The sequence below is a fragment of the Neopsephotus bourkii genome, unplaced genomic scaffold (genome assembly GCF_033783945.1).
Source record: "Neopsephotus bourkii isolate Nb327-2 ecotype Australia unplaced genomic scaffold, CSIRO-AGI_Nbou_v1 NB_741, whole genome shotgun sequence".
NCBI lineage: Eukaryota > Metazoa > Chordata > Aves > Psittaciformes > Psittacidae > Neopsephotus > Neopsephotus bourkii.
The window spans coordinates 907,559-926,215 of NW_026901239.1; the positions used below are offsets into that span (position 1 = coordinate 907,559).

Below are 18,657 nucleotides of genomic sequence, written 5' to 3' on the forward strand. Positions count from 1 at the left end.
CTATTATCTTTCTCAGGAACAAGAGCTATAAGAGAAGCCAATTTAATTCTACCTCTGATTTTCCAAAGCCAGTATGAAGCTATGTGCCTTACAAGTTAACTCTTTTAGCATCATCCCCATCTGATTCTTGAATTCAATCTAATGATTTTTTTCACTAACTTCTCCTGATGAGCATCAGCTTCCAAGTATAAAAACAATTTGCAAAGTATCCTAGGTTTCCTATTAACCACTTAAATATCATATTTATTAGATTTTTATATCTGAGGATTTTCTCTTAAGTTCAGCATGTCCTAGAAGTTGGAGACAGGGTTAATAGAAACAACCTTAAAAGACTAAGGTGCACAGTCACACTGCTAAAGTAATAGCTGGCAAAAAGTACCTTGTCTAATAATATATCATCATCTGCTGTGGATGCTTCTAATGAGAATTCATACTGATTTGTCCCAGTTCTATTAGATACGTCAGCAAATAATTGGGAAGAAAATATATGGACTTATTACTGAGAAAATGTGCAAATGACACTAAAGCTGATTGAACAGTAAATAGTTATGAAGATAACTTGTGTATAGACTCGTCTAATTTGCTTTCTGAGGTGTTTTGAAGGGGGAGGGGAGGAAATGCTCATTTTTCAAAATAGACAGATACAAGATTGCATGGTTGAAGACAAAGAATGTAGGGCATATTTGAAGGTGTGAGATGATATCCTGGAAACACACCACTTGGGGAGGGACCTGGGATAACGGCCAAGATATTAGTCAACTCTGTGTGTGTGTGTTGCTGGGGTCATGTTATAGCTATGGGGAGATATGTGATCCTTGTGTAGAGGATATCAGCTAAGGGTTGGTATGCCTACTACAAAAAGGTTGAGGGTCGTTCCAGACAAAATCATTAGGACATCAAAACCTGGCCTGGAGCTGCCAAAGCCACCAAGAGACAAAAAAAACCCAGACAAGTCAGATCCCTGGGAATTTCTAACTGGTTGCACAAGGCAAGACTTTTACAAAACAAAGTCTCTCCAACAATGTGTTTCTTCTGGGTGGCTTCCCTGAATTGTGAGGGAGAAGGGAGAAGGCTATCTGTGGTGAGTAGCTGCTGATGCTGTCCAGTCTGGGATAGGAGAGGTGCACCCATACCTGTTGTGTGGCAGCTGTAGATGCTGTGGTCTGTAGGAGCAACTCTCAGGGGTCTTCCCTGGCTTTGGCTGTGGCAGTCAGGGGCTGTGCACTGCATCTGCCATGTGAATTAAATACCATAGTATCTCCTTTTCCCCATTGGTGCTAGTTTGCTACATCTGTACACAAATTTGCTGTTTCTGATATTTACCTAGGTAATCTTGGCAATATTTTGCATCCTGATGTAGGTACCTTGGTGCTATTGGCTTTGCAAAACTTAACTCCCCAGAAAACATGAGTGCTCCCCTCTGAGTGCCTGTGAAGTTTGGCTGTTTCTGCCTCACTGCCCCAAAAGCACCTACAAAATCCCTCACCCCTCACAGTGTTTTTCCTAGTGGTGGTATACCTCTTGCTTTGTCCTCCCGCCTCTGCAATGATTTCTCACATCACATCCTCCAGTTTTCCATGTTTGTGCCATTCATTAAGCCTCAGGCCAGGGATGGTCACTGGTTTGATCATCTGCCTGCAGTGCTAATAGGTTAAAAAGAACTCTATTTTAGAGATACTGAAGTTATGTAAGGCCTGGATGCCTTACCAGTTTATGTAAACCTGGGTGTGGGGAATGCTGTCATTTGTCCCCTTTAACTGCTGCTAAAGAGCCTCCTATTACACTACATTTATTGCACCTAGAGATTTTCATCTGACATGCTACTTGCAAAAGCTCTTACGTAATTTTTGACTACTAGATACAGTCTGAATCCCCCTGTGAAATCCAGGGTTTGGGTTAAAGCTTTACCTTTTAATTTTTTGCAACTTCAGATGATCATATAAATAAATACAACACAGGCTGTGAGAGTACATCAGGACTTTAATGAAAAAAACAAGCAGAGTTTTCACTTATCTATTAACTTTCTATTTTCCCAGAAGAAAATTGTTTCTGTCAATATTTTATGACAGGGATGAATGGTAGAAGGAGGTGAAGTCTAATCTAAGCAGATGGTTGTCAAAAACTGCACAGAAACTGAGAATATAAAAAGAAATAGAAGAGAGTTTCCCCCATTTTGTTTTGATGTCATGAATAGTGAATAAAAGATACATTATAGACAAATAAAAACTAGTAAAAACTAAGTAAAGCAGAAAATGAAAAAAAAAAAAGAACAAAGGCAAGGTTGCTGAAAAGTATTTTGTACACAAATTTGTATGGTTACTCTCTTGTCAGACAAATAAACTGCTCTCAGTTATACATCTGATTGTGGATGAAATTTTAAACGTTAGCTTAAACTTTTATTTCCAAGAAGGACTTCTTGTTAGCTAGTCTACATCTTGATTTGTGCTGGAAAATCATAGATGGAACTGTCTTTTTTGTATTTAAAGGAATTTCTAGATAAGAGATCTGGATTAATTATTGGCTATGTAATGGGAAAGTAGGCAAGTTAAATAGAAAATTGAACTAATGGAAAAGTATGTATATACCAGTCTTGAGTGTTTGACTGCTTTGCAATCTTTGTGCAAATGTGTATATGTTGTATTCCAATGTTCATACATACAAGAGTAATTCCTTAATGGAATCTTTTTAATAAATTGATTAGCACTACACAAGCAACTCTTGGTGTCACTGCAGAATGTGTTTTGTGTGTTCAGGTTACACAGGGTTGCTTAACCTTGCACTGCATCAGAATTTAACTGACAGAATAAAGACAGGCTGAAACAGGCATTTCAAGTCTACATCTTTGAATTGTGTTAAACTGAGGGTTTTCACTGAATCAGATTAAGAAGTCATTACATATTGTATGCATAGCACTGTTGTACTAGGTATAGTATATATAAAATGCATATGATGAAATACTACAGTAATTACAATAATTTTACAGCATGAATGTTCTTTAAAAGCGAAGAAACCTGATTTTTTTTTTTTCCCCCAGATTATTTGTATCTGACTTTCATTTTAAAAGGTAGCTTCGGGTTTTTTTGACTCATTTTTTCTGCCTTTCTGGAATAAGAGCATTAAATCCACAGTCTGTTCCCAACTATTACTTCAGTTACTAGTGCCTACTATTAAAAAAGAGGCTTCGCTTTATATGAAAATATTCCTGTTCTGAAGTCAGAGGTTAATTTGACTACTGAAAATGTGTACACAGCTTTGGCAGCTTAACAGGTACTTTGAGCCCTTGTAAACTTATTTATACTAGCAAGGATAAAAATTACAAGGGTTACTAATCTTCATGCTGAAGTCATTAAGATAATTACCACCAACTGTTTTATTATCTAAGTATATCAAGGGAAAATGTTGTTGCATTCTGGAGCAATGAGTGAAAACTGAGTAGATATGTACCAATCTGTGTTGCAAATGGCATGTTGAAAAAGGCATACTGAAACTGGTGCATGTGCCTTGTGGCATTACATACCCTTCCCACTGGTAAACTCAAAAAGTGTCTGTATAAAGTAGAATATTCCCCCTGCAAAAAGTTCCATCATTTCTCACAGTATAACCATGTCAGAACTCCTTTTTGGTAATTTCCACTCATTGCAGTATTCCTTCTGATCTGGTTTACCTCTCTTCCTTGTATCAGACAAGGCTATTAAATGAGATTAATTTTTTTTAAGTGAATGCCTTTAATGAATAAAATAAAGGTTTGTTTTGGTAATGGGATAAAATTTGTTAACAAGCAGGCAACTTTTATTTTTCAGTCATATTATTTCAACACTTTTCTATTAAAAATAAGGTGGGGATGAAGTCTGTCAGGCAACTTTTGCTATTTTCCTCTCTGAAAACTCACCTGGAATCTATGCAATAAGTATAGACCAGACTAGGTGAAGTGAGTGTCTTGAGAAAATACATTGGAAGAGCTTGTATACCTAAACTGTATATATTTAAGAAGTGCCTGTTGGCTGTGAGACCCTTGCTAGTAGGGCATTCAGTCTGCATAGATGCAGATTAGATGTGGGAATTCAGTGGCATAAACCAAATAATAATAAAGAAAACTTTAAACTCGTTAAAGTAATTGGAAAAAAAGTGGTTTTACTTGTCTGTTAATGCTCACTGCTTACAGAGAAGTGCTTCCAAAATTGGAAGGACGTGTTGAACAAATGAGCAGCAAACTTCTAAGTTTCATCTGCCCAGCAAAGGAAACATGTCACTTCTGCTTTCAGGCCTGCGCCTCAGGTGCTGTGATTCCTCTTACCAGTGAATCACAAAAATGAAAGGCAAGTTACAGTGAGAAAACAATGACCCCCCAAAGTACAAATAAAGACACAGATCCTAGAGATTTTCTTGGTTTGGGTGATTCAAAGTCACACTTGTACGAGACCCAAATTTCCCCTCTTTTAATAGCCTGCCGTCAAGTAGCTATGAATGTGATTTCTTCCCAGGGTGTGTGCTATTGCTATTTGTGGGAGAGAACTTCTTGAAAAGTGTCTGTGCTTGGATGAGAAGCACAATTATTTTAATGTCTATGAGTTGTGGCAAAATAGAAATACAAAACATGTAAAGGCTACCACTGTGCATCCCTAACAGCTGAGGCAGTCCAAGTCAGCCACACACACTCATAGAAATCAGAGGAATCTACTAATAAGTTATTATAATGCAGATGTTTTCAACACTACTGTTGCTATAATCAGACTTTTAAATGAGTTCCTCTCCTTTCTCCCATACATTTCCTCTGTATCTGAGAAGACATCCTTCTTATGGGAAAGCCCGTTTTCATATTAAAAGCTCCCTCAATCCATGAAACTGTAAAAGCTAGGATGATTATACCATTGAACAGAATCTTCTGTACACACTGTCATACTCTTAACTGTGTAAATTGACTTAGTGTCATTGACTTTAATGGCCCTGTGTTTGCAAAACATTTATGTCAACTGTGAATCTGAGGCACTGTATTAAATTCATTACAATGTGAGCTAACTATGTAGGGACTATATTTACACTTTGGATGATCCTGTGTAAATACATGAGGAAAACATTTCCAGGAAGCTCCCCATTTAGCTTTTTAAAGAGGTCCAATTACTCTGTATTTCATTAAAATTACCTACTCAAAGAATTAAGGAGAGGAAAATAAACAACCCTTGGGGCTCATGTTTGTGGTGTATCTGCCACAGAAAGTCACAGGAGATACCTTGAGGTCCTGTGTCATTGAAAAGGATTTTTGCCTTAGTGAACAGAGTTCAAGCTTTCATTCACAATGAAGAAGGAGCATATGATGGTCTCACAAATATATGTAGTATTATGAAGCTCAAATAGACAGTCAAAACAGCGAATCCCTTGAGTTTCAGAGGAATAGGGAAAACAGAAGTGAGTTTTTGGATGTGGCACATTTCTGGGGTTTACTTCAGCTTTTTGGTTGTAAGGGATGTGTGTAAGTCTAGTGCATTAGACTGATGTAAGGAAAGGATGTGTGGGTACAGAAATGTCTGACAGATGGGAAGTGCCTCGGGGATCTAGGGTCAGAGGATAACTGATTGCTCATACATTATCTACTAAAATACATAAATAATTGATGTTTTAGTCTCTACAAAATTAGTGAAGAGCACATAGGTTGCCAGTTCTGGGCAATATATGGATTCCTGAACCAGCTGTTAAGATTTTAGAGCTAGTATTGAATGATCTTTCTATTAAAAATTAAGATATTGGACACTCCCTAATTTTAACTATTGCATAACAATTGGAAATTATAAGAAAATAAAAGCAGTGGACTATTATACAGAAACACATTAATTTTCTGGAATGAATAATGATACTTTTGAATTACATGACAATTTGGATATTACCTCGTTTTCATAGAATGCTTATGAAAATTAAGCAAAAAAGAGCACAACAAATGCTTCATTGGGAAGGACTCTAGTCAAATGGATAGCAAAAGAAAATATATGCAAGCCAGATGATAATTTCAGACCTTAAAAACAATTAAAAGCCATTATGGTAGAAGTAGTCTCTGCAGCATTTGGGGCAGTATGGAAAAAACCTAAAGATGCTGCAAGTCATACTCTGTGTTGCAAAAGCTGAGCTGTGACTAGGGTTTCCACTAATAGTTGATAGCCAGAGGAATTATAATATCTTGACAGAAAGTAGTTGAATCAAATAGAAAGTTCAGGTCTTCATGCTTTCCTTTTCAGTTTTCTTTGGATTTTCTCCTCCTGTGTCCCTATTTGAACGTGGGAGACGGGACCTGTAGGTGCAAGGACTCTGATAGCGTCTGTAAGTAGGGAAGAAGGCAAGGGTTGGGTTTGGGTAGTGTTTTACCACCATTGTCAAAGATGTTAAAAGATAGTACAGGAAGTAGTTCCCATTTGGTAGCATAAGAAGATGTCTGACAGTTTGCTGCACATGAAAAGAGTTGCTGCACACTTTCAAATTGCAGCCTCAACCTTTTCTTCAAAAGCTGCTTGCTAGATCTCTAGTAATCCCAGCAATGTTCATTCAATGAGGGTTTGGGGATTCTGTTTCATGCATGGTAAAGCAGAAATATGTTGGTATGTTTGCAGTTTTTTGGGGGTCAGGGTTCTTGACTTGTATGCACTCAACTGGTTAGAACACTTAATGAAAAATACAGCTTTCTACTCTCTAAACCCCAACTGTCCCTATCGTGCTGTATTGAATAGGAAAATAGGACAGAACTTGATTTTTCCGTCAGAATCGTAACCACGTGTGCATGTAAAGAAAGGACATTACCTTCACACCAACCTGTGAGTTTATACTCACAGTTTACCTTACACTGAGACACATTGGTAATACTGAATATGTTACCGAGTGTCCCTACACCAGTGCAAAGTAGCTAATGCTGTTTTTTTGCCTCTTGAAGACTTCAGTTTCAGAAATCTGTGGCTGTTTTTAGCTTGGATCTCCTAAGAAGCCATAGAGTTCACAACGCTGAAAACATGCTACTGCAGTGCATAGTCTGTGTACAATTCAGAGATGAAATATCATCTCTGCTTCCCTCCTGTGTTCAAAAATATTTTGCCCTGGAAACTCCTGCTGGGCTGACTCATCTTTATCATAGAATACAAGAGTCATTTGGTTGTGATGTCCAGGTTTTTTTTTAAATGTGTGTCATATGATTTTTGTCTTTGATATTTGTTGACGGAAAAGATTGCTGACCTAGTTCAATCATGCAAGTCTCTAAATATCCTGTTGCCTATGATTCAGAAGCACAGTTTTTACTAAAGACATCCTACTAGTGGCTGAAGGTGAAAATTATTTATGTAATTCTGGTGGCTTATGGGAAAACTGGATAAATAACAGTTTAAGTATATTGTTAACCAATTTCTTTATGTAATTGAAATACTTTTGCATGCCAAATAGCTAGGTAGTGGCATACCAGATTTTATAAAGAGGTTACTCTGCTCCATCTGAAAGTATCATACTTTCCATGTGGCACTATCCAGATAAAACTTTAAGAGAAAAAATAAAATAAAATAAAGCAGTCATAGTCCTCTCCATTATAATTGGAACCTGTCAATTTTAAAGAAATACAGGCTTCATGCATGCTATCGAAAGATTTAGCCTGAAAATCTTCAGGATATATTGATCTGAAATGTTTTTAAGATACTTTCCACTGCATATGTAGTAATTTCCATGCAGATATAATCCTAGAAAATACAATGGAATAATTCATACTAATTCCAGATGTAAAGAAGCATCAAGTATGTGAGTAGTTTTATCAATGTCTACCAAGTGTGACTTTTCATGTAAAAAGTTAAAACTAGATCTTCATCTTTCTTGTCCTTTTTGTAGAAGTAATTCAACAAGTTGTTGATGAACATTCTGAAAAAAAAATAATGTTTTAAATCTTAAGATTTACTGTGAACTGTATTTTGAGGTATCTTGCAGATATTTTGACAGATGGCTGTGGCAACAATGTTCACATGTAGATTGTAGAATTAAAAATGGGGGAAAAAAAGGAAAGAATTGTAACTTGCAATAATTTATGGTTCACATTATCAGTTACCAAAGCATGAAAATTTTAAACAGCCAGTTTCACAAAATGAATATTTTATTTTTTTTAATAATTCTGGAAACTTAGCACAGTAAACTACATCAAGGATGATTTTAAATCATCAACAAAATAGTTCTGTTTTCTTAAAAGTATTGTAATAAAAAAAACATATTTTACCAATTTTATTTTTTAAAATCCAAGTTAAGAAATTGATTCTGCTAAAGTTTCTTAAATGATGAAATGATCTCTGGGGTTTTAAACTGTTTGTTTTCTTGACTTTTGAAATACACTTTTAATTGCTAAGAATAGCATAGAAGACCAAATATGGTAAATAATATATCTTATTCTGGGCAAAATCCAGCCTTGAAGTTAGGCTTGTCTTTCAAAGACAGGGAGAAACAATTAAATGATGCTTTCACTTTACTAGGCTGATTAGAAGCAATTCAAGTGCCTTAAGTGATGTAAAGCTTTAAATCTATTGATTAAATTTGCATCTCTTAATTTAGAGATGATCATCCATGTGGAGTGCAGCCCAAGCTGCAGAATCTTTCACTACTTAAGTATTGATTTTTAATATGTCAAAGGTACTAATTAAAATTTATCTTTCTTAGATTTAATTTTGAATATTAATATTTGCTCAAATTTTAACCACCAACATCTACAATATTTTTCAGGATTATAAGGGTCATCATGTTGCTCCAGTAGACAAAGAAAGAAAGAGGAAGCAGCTGCTTTCAGTTCAGAAGAACATGAAGACTGTGCTGCGTAACATATAAATGCAGAAAAGGTCAAAAAGACTGGTTTAGTTGAATGCCACAGTTCTGTCACTTCATGGTACTGACCACATCCAGTCTTGATTAGTTCATTTCGTAGTAGAGAACCATGAATAAATGGGTTGAATAAAACACTTCTGGCATTACATCCCTTTGAGTTGCAGTCTCACAGAGCCGCACTGTGTGTTCACCTGCTTTTGTAGTGAGTTCATACTCAGCAACACCTGTTTGGAGGGTCTTCCTGGCAATCTTGGACACTTTCATGATTAGAGAATTATTTACACCATTTAATCTTGGCTATTTAGATCTGTTTTCCTTGAGACAAAAACAACATGGCAGAATTTGACTTTCGTATGATCATCTTCAAGACCTTTCAAATGTTTCAAGATATACAACATTATTGCCTTTTGAGGTACAATTTCTCCCTCTCCTTGGAAACAGAGATTTGGCATGTTAAGGTTGGCTTGGTTTTTTTTTTTTTAAGATGATAGGGCATATTTCAAATTATTTAATATGAAGTAAAACATTATTGCCCTCACCTAAAGAAGGAAGGCGGTAGAATTATCCCAGTTTTATAAGTAACCAAATATACTTTGCTCTCATATGAACCCAGGTCGTTTTCAAAAGTGAAGCAAGCATACTCTCAAAAAACTGTCTAAATGCATACAGTACGTTCTTCAAGTATAACTGTCTTTTCCAGTCCTTTATTCTCTGTGAAGAAACAATTGACTCATGGAATGTACTGTATGGATATAGGATACTCAGTTTAAACAAGGACAGTTTAAATGAATAAAATATAAATGAAGATTGTATTACATGAGAAAATAAGAAACGTGTTGTTCACTGTCACATGAAGGACATATGAGGAATAGAGTCTATAAAAATGCATAGATTATTTAGTGAAAATTAGAGTGGACATTGGTATAGTGTTTATTCTTTACTGATATGACCCAAATAATCTTACTGAAAGATTCCTATAATGACTAGAAAATAAAAATCATAGAATCATAGAATGGTAAGGGTTGGAAAGGACCTTAAGATCTTCAGGTTCGAACCCGCCTGCTATGGGAAGGGGTGCCTCACACTAGAGGCCTGGCCATGAATACAGACAGGGATGGAGCATTTACCACTTCTTTGGGCAACCCATTCCAGTGCCTCAACACCCTTACAGTAAAGAACTCTTTCCTTATACCTCACCTGAATTTCCCCTATTTAAGTTACACCTCTTGTCCTATTGCTACAGTCCCTGATGGCGAGCCCCTCTCCAGCACACTCATAGGCCTCCTTCAATACTGGAAGGCTGCTGAGGTCTCCACACAACCTCTCTTCTCCAGACTGAACAGCCCCAACTTTCTCAGCCTGTCTTCATACAGGAGGTGCTCCAGTCCCCTGACCATCCTCATGGCTCTCCTCTGGACTTGTTCCAACAGTTCCATGTCCTTCGTATGTTGAGGACACCAGAACTGTACACAGTACTCTAAGTGGAGTCTCATGAGAGCATAACTGAGGGGCAGGATCACCTCCTTCTACTGGTCGCACTTCTTTTGATACAGCCTTTTGATACAAGGGGATAATGTATTAGTGAACAAAAATGTTACAATTTATGTACAATGCTACAATTTATGTAACAAACAGCTAAATAGTAAAGCTTATTAAAAAAATATTGTCTTCCTGCCCTCTGAGCTGTTTGGTGATATAGCAGCAGTGATTTAGATGTCCTAATTTAATGCAAGATGAAATAAACTTACTTATTTCCATTGACTGTAACGAGCATCCAGCCAACTAGCTTGAATGTACATGCCTATATTGCACAGGTCAATACTTGGCAGATGAAATTATCATCTCCTATAATCCCAACTAATTGAACACAGACCCAACATCAATGACCAGTTTTGGAAGAGCTCAGAAATACAGAAAGAAGAAAAGCCAATCTTCTGCTGTCACTTAATGAAAGCCTCAGACTACACTTAGATGCAGGGTGGATGGACAGGTCCTGCACATAGTTGTGCATGCTTAGCATTTGATTCTTATGCTGGAAGACCTTGTGGTTATGTCAGCAATGGGCAGACACAGAAATAGCATTTCTTCTTTAAAAGGTCTGATGTTGCATATGTCATAGGATTTCAGGAGACTCATGACTGGTTAGCCAGGGCTGTTCTGAGAGCCCTGGCATGTCACCCTGTCTTGGATGCCCTGGGGAGTCAGAAGAGAGCTGGGCCAGATGCTATACTTTTCCTCATTGCAAACTTGCACTCTGTAGAGTCATATAGGCAAACGTGAGCGTGGGTGTAACACCTTAAAGCTCTGCTTCTATAATTGTACAGTCTAAAATAGAGTTGCTGTGACGGCAGGTGGACTTCACTGTGCATTTCTGTTCTGTTTAAAAATACTTTGTATTCAAACAAATCACAATGTAGTTTTTATTGCTATTAGAAAGCACGAAATAGAGAATTCTACCTAAAATAGACTCCAACTTCTTTTATATTTAGCCTAAAGTGAATCTTCTGTAATGAAAGGTTTGGCTGAAGACTTGAAGTACATGTAAGTGACACATTTCTCTCAATCATAACATTCATCATTTTCAATCGGTAATATGCATGTTTCATTTGAAAAATGCATAAGATGCTCAAACCCCTTGATTACTGAGGAATTCTGTGCAGAGAATTTATGATATATGTTTTCAGGCTTGTGAGTAAAGCCTAAATCCCTGCTGTGCTCAAGTTTATATCACTGTATATGCTTTTCTAGTACACACCAGCAGAATAAGATATCTTTACCTTCATGTATTTAACACTTATCAAACAAGTCATTTAGCCTATACTAAAAGCACTGAAGGAAAAAAAACCCACTAATTGATAACATCATAATAAAACAGAGTTGCACTTAGAGCAAATAACAATCTGTAAGTAATAGAATAGTCATGCAGATCATAGGTATGACTGCTGACTGGGGAGTAACGGTTATATGGACACTCTGCAATTATGTGATTAGAGGAAAACATTTTTAAATGCTGAAAGCTGTATTTGTATTCTTGTTCAGTCACTTAAAACACTTTCCTAATTTTTAGAAAAAAATCCAAGTGTGTGTCTGCTGTAAAGAGAATTGAAGAAGCTGAGCATTTTCCTAAAAATTGAATTTCACATGATTAGCAGCTAGAACCTAGCAATAAAATCACAGATGTGAAAGAGGAAATGTTTTCCAAGTAAGCAATATATTTAGAAAAAAGGGATGGATTTAGTAGACACAGTAAGGATTCTTTCCTGTAAAGCCCACTACATATTTGCATATTGTGGGTGATATTCACCTGGTTTATCTAATTTCTAATCTATGTTTCAGCTGCTGTATGAAAAAAAACCTTGGTGTCCTCAAGAAAAACAGCAGTAGTTCTGCTTTGGTTATTCCAGCTCTCTCTAGTCTTATCACCTTGCCAGACAGCAGGAATCCAAAGATCTCTCAGGTTTGCTATGCTGATAATTTTGCAGGGAAGTTGAGCAATAAAAAAAAAAAAAAAAAAACCACAACAAAAACCAAAAGATCTCAAATTGCTTTAAAATGCACCAAGCAGTCTCCGGGCTATTTTTATACCAAATCCTCATTTTAAAATTGCAATAGATATGCTTTATACACTAGAGACTGAAAAGAGATACCAGAGATGCAGTTTTGACTCTCCCTTGATGTGGGAATCTCATTTTGATAACTAGATGTCTTAGGCCTCTAACTTTCTGTACCTCTCTCTTTCTTAGTACTCTATTCTATTTATATTCTCATTTTCTAATCTACGTTTCCATTTTCTTCTGCTTTCATTCTCTTCAGTCACATGCAAATATTTGTGTTACCTCGAAGAAGGCAAGGCTTTGATAATTCTGTCTGGTATAGATTTCCTCTTCTCATTATGCTTCTTCTGAAGTTTAACAAGCAAGAAATACTGTCATTTAGATAGCTACTAGGGCCAAGTAAGTGTCAATGCTCTCAGCAAACATAGCTGGTAGCATGGTAACTGTGATGGAGAATAAATGACTCTCTGATACAAATGAAGCTATGCTACTTGCATCCATTTTAAGTTACTACTTTAAGTTACTACAAGTTACTAAATCACACTTGTAGTCATGACAAGCTTTTATTAATTTTACTTTGGTTTAACAGTTTTCAGCTCAGACACCAAGAAAATGATCTAATTACTTAGAGGAGTTGCTTATGTAGACTTAATTCTAGACTATCAATTTATGCTGTCTGCAGCACCTGCAGCAAAATCTTGTTCTGCTAACTTCCAAAAACTTAGTGCTGCAGAGTTTAGTGGAAATGGTGGATGTATTAAAAGCATTTGAGAAAATGCATTACATGCTTTGTAATACTTCTGCCATTGCTGAGAATTTTATGACTTTTCAGGATTTCTTCACATATTCTGAAACAGGATCTTTTGATAGATCTACAATAAAAGCTCCCTCTGAACAGCAGAGTTGAAAAGTTACCTGAAACATGGATTATTCTGTAAACTAAGGCTAGTCTCTGTCTTATTCCAACAAGCTGTGTGAAAATCCTGTTTTCTTCTTTTCAAAATGAAGGAAATTAAATGACATAGGAACACTGTAGGAAGAAGGTCTGTAGGACACAAGTGAAAATAAAGAAGATAATTGAATGTACCTTGGAAAAAAAAACAATATAAAAAGTTCTGAGCTAGAGATTTTTTATAAAGCAGCACACACAAAGCAGGTGTAAAGAGGCAGGTGCCTAGAAAGCTGTGATATTTTAAATGATGGTGGAAAAACACATGTGGACTTCATTTTTCTCTTCAGAGGTGCTCTTCTATTCTTTCTCTGGTTTGTATTTGCAGATCTCCAAAATGACAGTAATTTCTGAGGGGCCCAGGCATTTCCAAAACTAGAAAGATATCTTGGAATAATTTGTATCATAAACTTAAGCCTCTGCCTTACTTAAAGTCTGAGATAAGTACTTGAGCTCCTGGCACTGCATGGACACAAATGCTATTTGTGAGAAGGGCATCTGCAAGTCATGGGCCCTTCACATGAAAATCAGCGCTGGGCAATTAAGCAAACTTTCCCTGCCAAGTTTGTTCAAACTTTTCAATGATCTTGATTCCCTTCTTCCTCTGTGGTTTCCAGAGAACGATTAATTGTTTATTTTGGGGGTGTCTGTTTCCTGTGTGTGGTGATGTGAGGTGGCACAACACAACCCCGGTTTTAGCTGGGTAGGAAGACGGGAGTTCCCAAAGATAACATTTCTGTAGATGGATTTCTTACTTCTTTCATTTATTCTTCAGGGTCCAAGACTTTGCTAAACATTTTTCTAAAAGTGGAAGTTTCTTCCACTTTTAGAAAGTGAAGGTATGCTACATATCTCAACAGAGTCCTTACGCACTGTGCGTGCTTTACTTTTGTAACTCCTTAATCCTCTGTGACATGCAGCATGTTGATCACAAAGAGGCACCACCTCCTCTGAAGACCAGTGTTCAGCTCCTCAAAAGTGTTTATATGTTCCCACTGAAACGATAGGAAGTTAATTGCCTTAATCCATCTGGACTCATATGCTGTGCTGTACTGGCCATGTTGAAAATAATGGGACCACATTTTAACAGCATGGTTTTAGGCATGTGTGAAAACCATGGGCAGCTCTCCAGGTACTCGGATACTACAGTGACAGAGGATACATAAGCACTTGCTTAGGCAATTGAACAGGTTTCAAAAGCAAGGCCTCCAAAATGTATCTTTTATAATATATTGCTGCTTTTTAACAGCTTGTTGTTGAATAGATTTTTAAACCTGCAGCATATGAATAATGCAAATAAGGAAATGTTGCACACTAATGTTGATTCAGTAACACTTTGCATGCTCATTAGCTAGTGTGCATTATAATTGAACTCCTACATGTGACAGCCACATGAATGCCAAATGAAACCGTTATGATTAATGCTGTTACAACGAACACCAAATGAATTTTTAATGACTGAACACTTACCATTTTCTCTTCCTATTAATTCTGTGGCAGGCAAAGTTTTGATTATTTTTAAAAATTGGATTTGAAGCAGTGATATGGATGGCTTGTGGTATTGTAACGTAGAACATGCTTAACTGGTGCTAAGTCATTTTACAAGCCATTTTTGTTGACTGTTTAAAAAAAGCTACAGGTAAAAAACCCTGTTTTTCTAAAACCTGATAATAAATGAAGAATATTCACTTGCTCCTCTTATGAGATTCACTTAGCAGCGATCCATGGATACTAATCAGACATCACAAGGAAAGGGAAATGGGGATGACTGCTAAAGCAGTGATTCATTTTTATTTCTTTTTGGATTTTGCAAACTGTGGCTCTGGAGTGATGGAAAAAATAATTTATTTTTTTTTTTGTTATTGGATGGAATGCCACATGAATAAACAAACAAAATATTCATACTTTAAATACAAACTTTGTTATTTGTTCAAGTGAGCAATGCTTCCACAAAGTCTGTTAGCCTTACAGCACTATTTATCTGCAGGGAGCAGCTGTCATTAATGCTGCCATATTATCTCATATGCATAGTAATTTGCTTTATAAATGGAGACGGACCTATTTAGGGACGTGTTTGCTGGTGACTGCAAGAATTCTACAGCCAGGTCCATGCTGAAACACCACCCCATCTAACATAGCAACCCTTAGTGCAAAGGGTAAAACCTCCTTTCAGGCTTCAGACATTTTTATATTTCACAGAGAGGCAACTAAATCTGAAACTGCATCTACTGGGCTTCTGGAGGACACAGGGGAGGACTATGTTCACAGTTGAAAATACTTATGTAAAGTTATTTTCCTTGTGCTTTCATGAGTTATTCTAAATGTCCTGTGAGCCACATGCCTGTGGATTAGCTGCTCTCTTGTGACCTAGGTTGTATGAACGTCAAGAAAAAGAACACAGGTTTGCTCCTGAGTTCAGTAACACCAAGCTATCACTCCTTATCTTTTACTTTTCTTGGAATTCAATCTCTAAATGGGTATGAAAAGTTGTAGTGTTTGTCTCTTTATATTTATTGCAAGAGACTATGAAAATAAAATTATATGAGCAAGAATAAGCGGTTGCTGGCCAAGTATTCTGTGAGAAACGGCTGTAAATTAGGAAGAAAGTTGTGTTCCATAAATAACAGGCTAACTGCAGAGAGCAACAATGCCACTCTTCACAGCAGCAGCAGAAATGCATGGTGGTAACAAGAGAGGAAAGAACTACCAGGGTTCTCAGGCAAAAGGAACGAAAGGTCAGACCTGGCTACTCCTATGCATTCCCTTTCCACCCCTGCCTTCTTTCCTGGCTCCTGCAAGCTTGCTCAGGGATTGTTCTGGGGTACCAAATACTTCCGGGGGGGGGAATGGAGGGGGGATGGGGGATTGAAGCAATTTTTGCCTGTGTTTGCTTTAGACACTGCATGAATTTTAAACCAAAATGGAAGAAAGCACTTTGTGTTTCAGCCATTGAGGCTTTTCAAGTGTAATGTTTCTAACATCTCCCATTTTGCCCCAACCTCCCTCAATATGCTACCTGAGTCACATCTCTATCACGTTATAACTTTGATATTTTTGCAGTTGAAATTCATCCAAAGAAGAACATTCATGACACAGGTCGGTCAAAGTGAGTCTGGTTCACAGGAATTAAATGAGTAGAACCAAATCAGAAGGTACTCTTGTGATCCTGCTTACACAGACGAAAATTATAGTCTTGTTTTAATACTACAAAAAGAATCAAGTTCCATCAGATAATGCATATTAACTGCAGATTGAGTCTTTTTACATGCAGCATACAACACATGGGTCTGAGGAGGATGCAATCTGAATAGCAAGATAGACAGACAGACAGACCTGACAGGACTGTTTTACGAAGGTGAGGACTTTGCACAAGGTCACAAAAAAGTCTGCTGCTGAAGACCTTGCCCTTCCCAGACCTTGTTCCATATCTTATGCATGAAATAGCCACTCTCTTCTTATGCGAACTCCAGGCATTTTTCTGACACGGTTTAAATTTTATCTCTGCTCTACATTGCAGTGTTTTGAAAAACTGCAGTTATGGGTGGGCACAAGGATATGTACAAGGTGCATACCTTGGGTAAATTTGGAAAGAGCAACTTTTATTTATACGTACCAGAAAGTGCTTGTAAACTTCCCCTGCAGAGTTATTTTGGTCTGCTAGCACAAATTTGTCAGCTGCTGAGAGATATTTCTGTGAGCTGAGAGGAGGATGCTTTTCTGGGCTGGAGCGACACGGGCGCAGACCAGTGGACTTCCCGCTCTGGGGGCCCCTGAGGACAGGAAACCTCCCAGCATCAGCAGGGCTTCTCTCCCAGATCTGGGGTTTGGGCTGCTGATCATCCAGCACTGGCGGTGCAGCTCTGAAAGAAGCAGAGGAGGGCAAACACTGGCATTTATTTTCTCTTTTAGCTTTGTTTTCCTAGAGGGATGGAGCAATCAAAAGATCAGTGGAGCTACCCTGAATTTTTGAATATTTATATCATGCTCACTTCCCCTGACAGTGCGCCTATGCCTTTTCAGGGGCTTGTAGACACTTAACAAATGTTCTCAGTATTATCTTCTTTTCTTTTATGCCATGTACTTTATTGTGCTCTTTAACTTTCAAACAGTTTCTAAAATACTATTGGTTTGGACACCTTGTTAAGCCTCCTGTAGTAATATCTGCTTCCTATTTCAAGTTTTTCTCTTAAAAGGTGACAGTGTTTCATCCTATGGTGAACTTGTGTGTCTTCTGTCAAACACAAGAGATCTAAATGAACCATCCAGACAAATTTTGGTATTCTGTTACACCTAATGGTGCTATTGGTTTGCTGACTTTTTTTCTTTTTTTCTTTCTTTTTTTTTTTTTTTGTTTTTTAGAAATGACCTGGCTCTGCTATCATAATTTGCAGTATTGATTCAGAAACTAGCAACCCTGTTAATCTTTAAGTTCCATACCATCACTTTTCCTGTTAGCTTACATAGAAGGAACTTAATTTTCCACAACCTTCATAATGTTGTATAGAAATTATGAGAATTATTTTAACTCACAGTGTAAAATAGTATCTGCTTAAACTACCTCTTGTAAATCATGAAATCTTCTGAGACTGTTTTTGTTTTTTGGTTTTTCTTTTCAGTATTTTCTCATGCAGAACAATTATTTCTTTGTTAAGTACATGGAAAAACACATACGCTGCTATTGAGGAAGGGTTAGGAGAGAAATGTGCATTGCTCTTCATTAAAAAATGGCTGAGCCTTGCCACGTGCAAAATAAAGTCCTTTGCTGCATTCGAGGTTAAAGGTGTCAGGAGGTATACGTCACTCCATTCTTTTAAGCTCTAGAGTTAATATAGGTTTCTGTACCCAGGTTTGAGTGAGATCCAGGGAACAAATAAGAACCCATTTTATACAGACAAGTTGTAAGAGATGGATGAAGATAAAGAATGAGCAGAAGCAGAATTCACCAGCATACCTGATGGTACAATGACATTGATTTTTTTGGTTCATGTATCACCCCAGGTACAGATATATGTCACTTCATTTCTGTACAGCATGATGGAAAGTCTATGAAGGATATTATGACTTTTTAAGTCACTATCTCTCAGCCAGGTTGCTTTGGGGACAAAGCCCATGAGCTTGATAGCAAACTGACCCTCCTGCCCTCAGCTAGATGAGCTGTCAGTTAAAGGATGACAGTATTGCATAAACAGTTTAGTTAGTCCTGTATCTTGTCTGCACTGGGGTGCTGTGTCAGCTTCACCTCTGTGGGGGAGAGAAGCCTGTGAGCCCTTATGGCTAACACTACCTTTCTCAAACAGCTGTAGTGCAGAAGTTAAATACCTAGTGCCTCCTACAAGG

At 37.3% G+C, this 18,657-nt stretch overlaps 1 long non-coding RNA gene across 1 annotated transcript in view; it reads left to right on the forward strand.

The window, feature by feature from the left end:
* The window catches only part of LOC133212841 (uncharacterized), an 81,092-nt gene extending 64,968 nt beyond the window's left edge, over nucleotides 1–16,124 (forward strand). Inside the window, exons 2-3 of the long non-coding RNA XR_009725622.1 lie at nucleotides 8,719–9,275; nucleotides 13,649–16,124. This is a non-coding gene — a long non-coding RNA (uncharacterized LOC133212841). The remainder of the gene's footprint in view (nucleotides 1–8,718; nucleotides 9,276–13,648) is intronic.
* The last annotated feature ends 2,533 nt before the right edge of the window (nucleotides 16,125–18,657 follow it).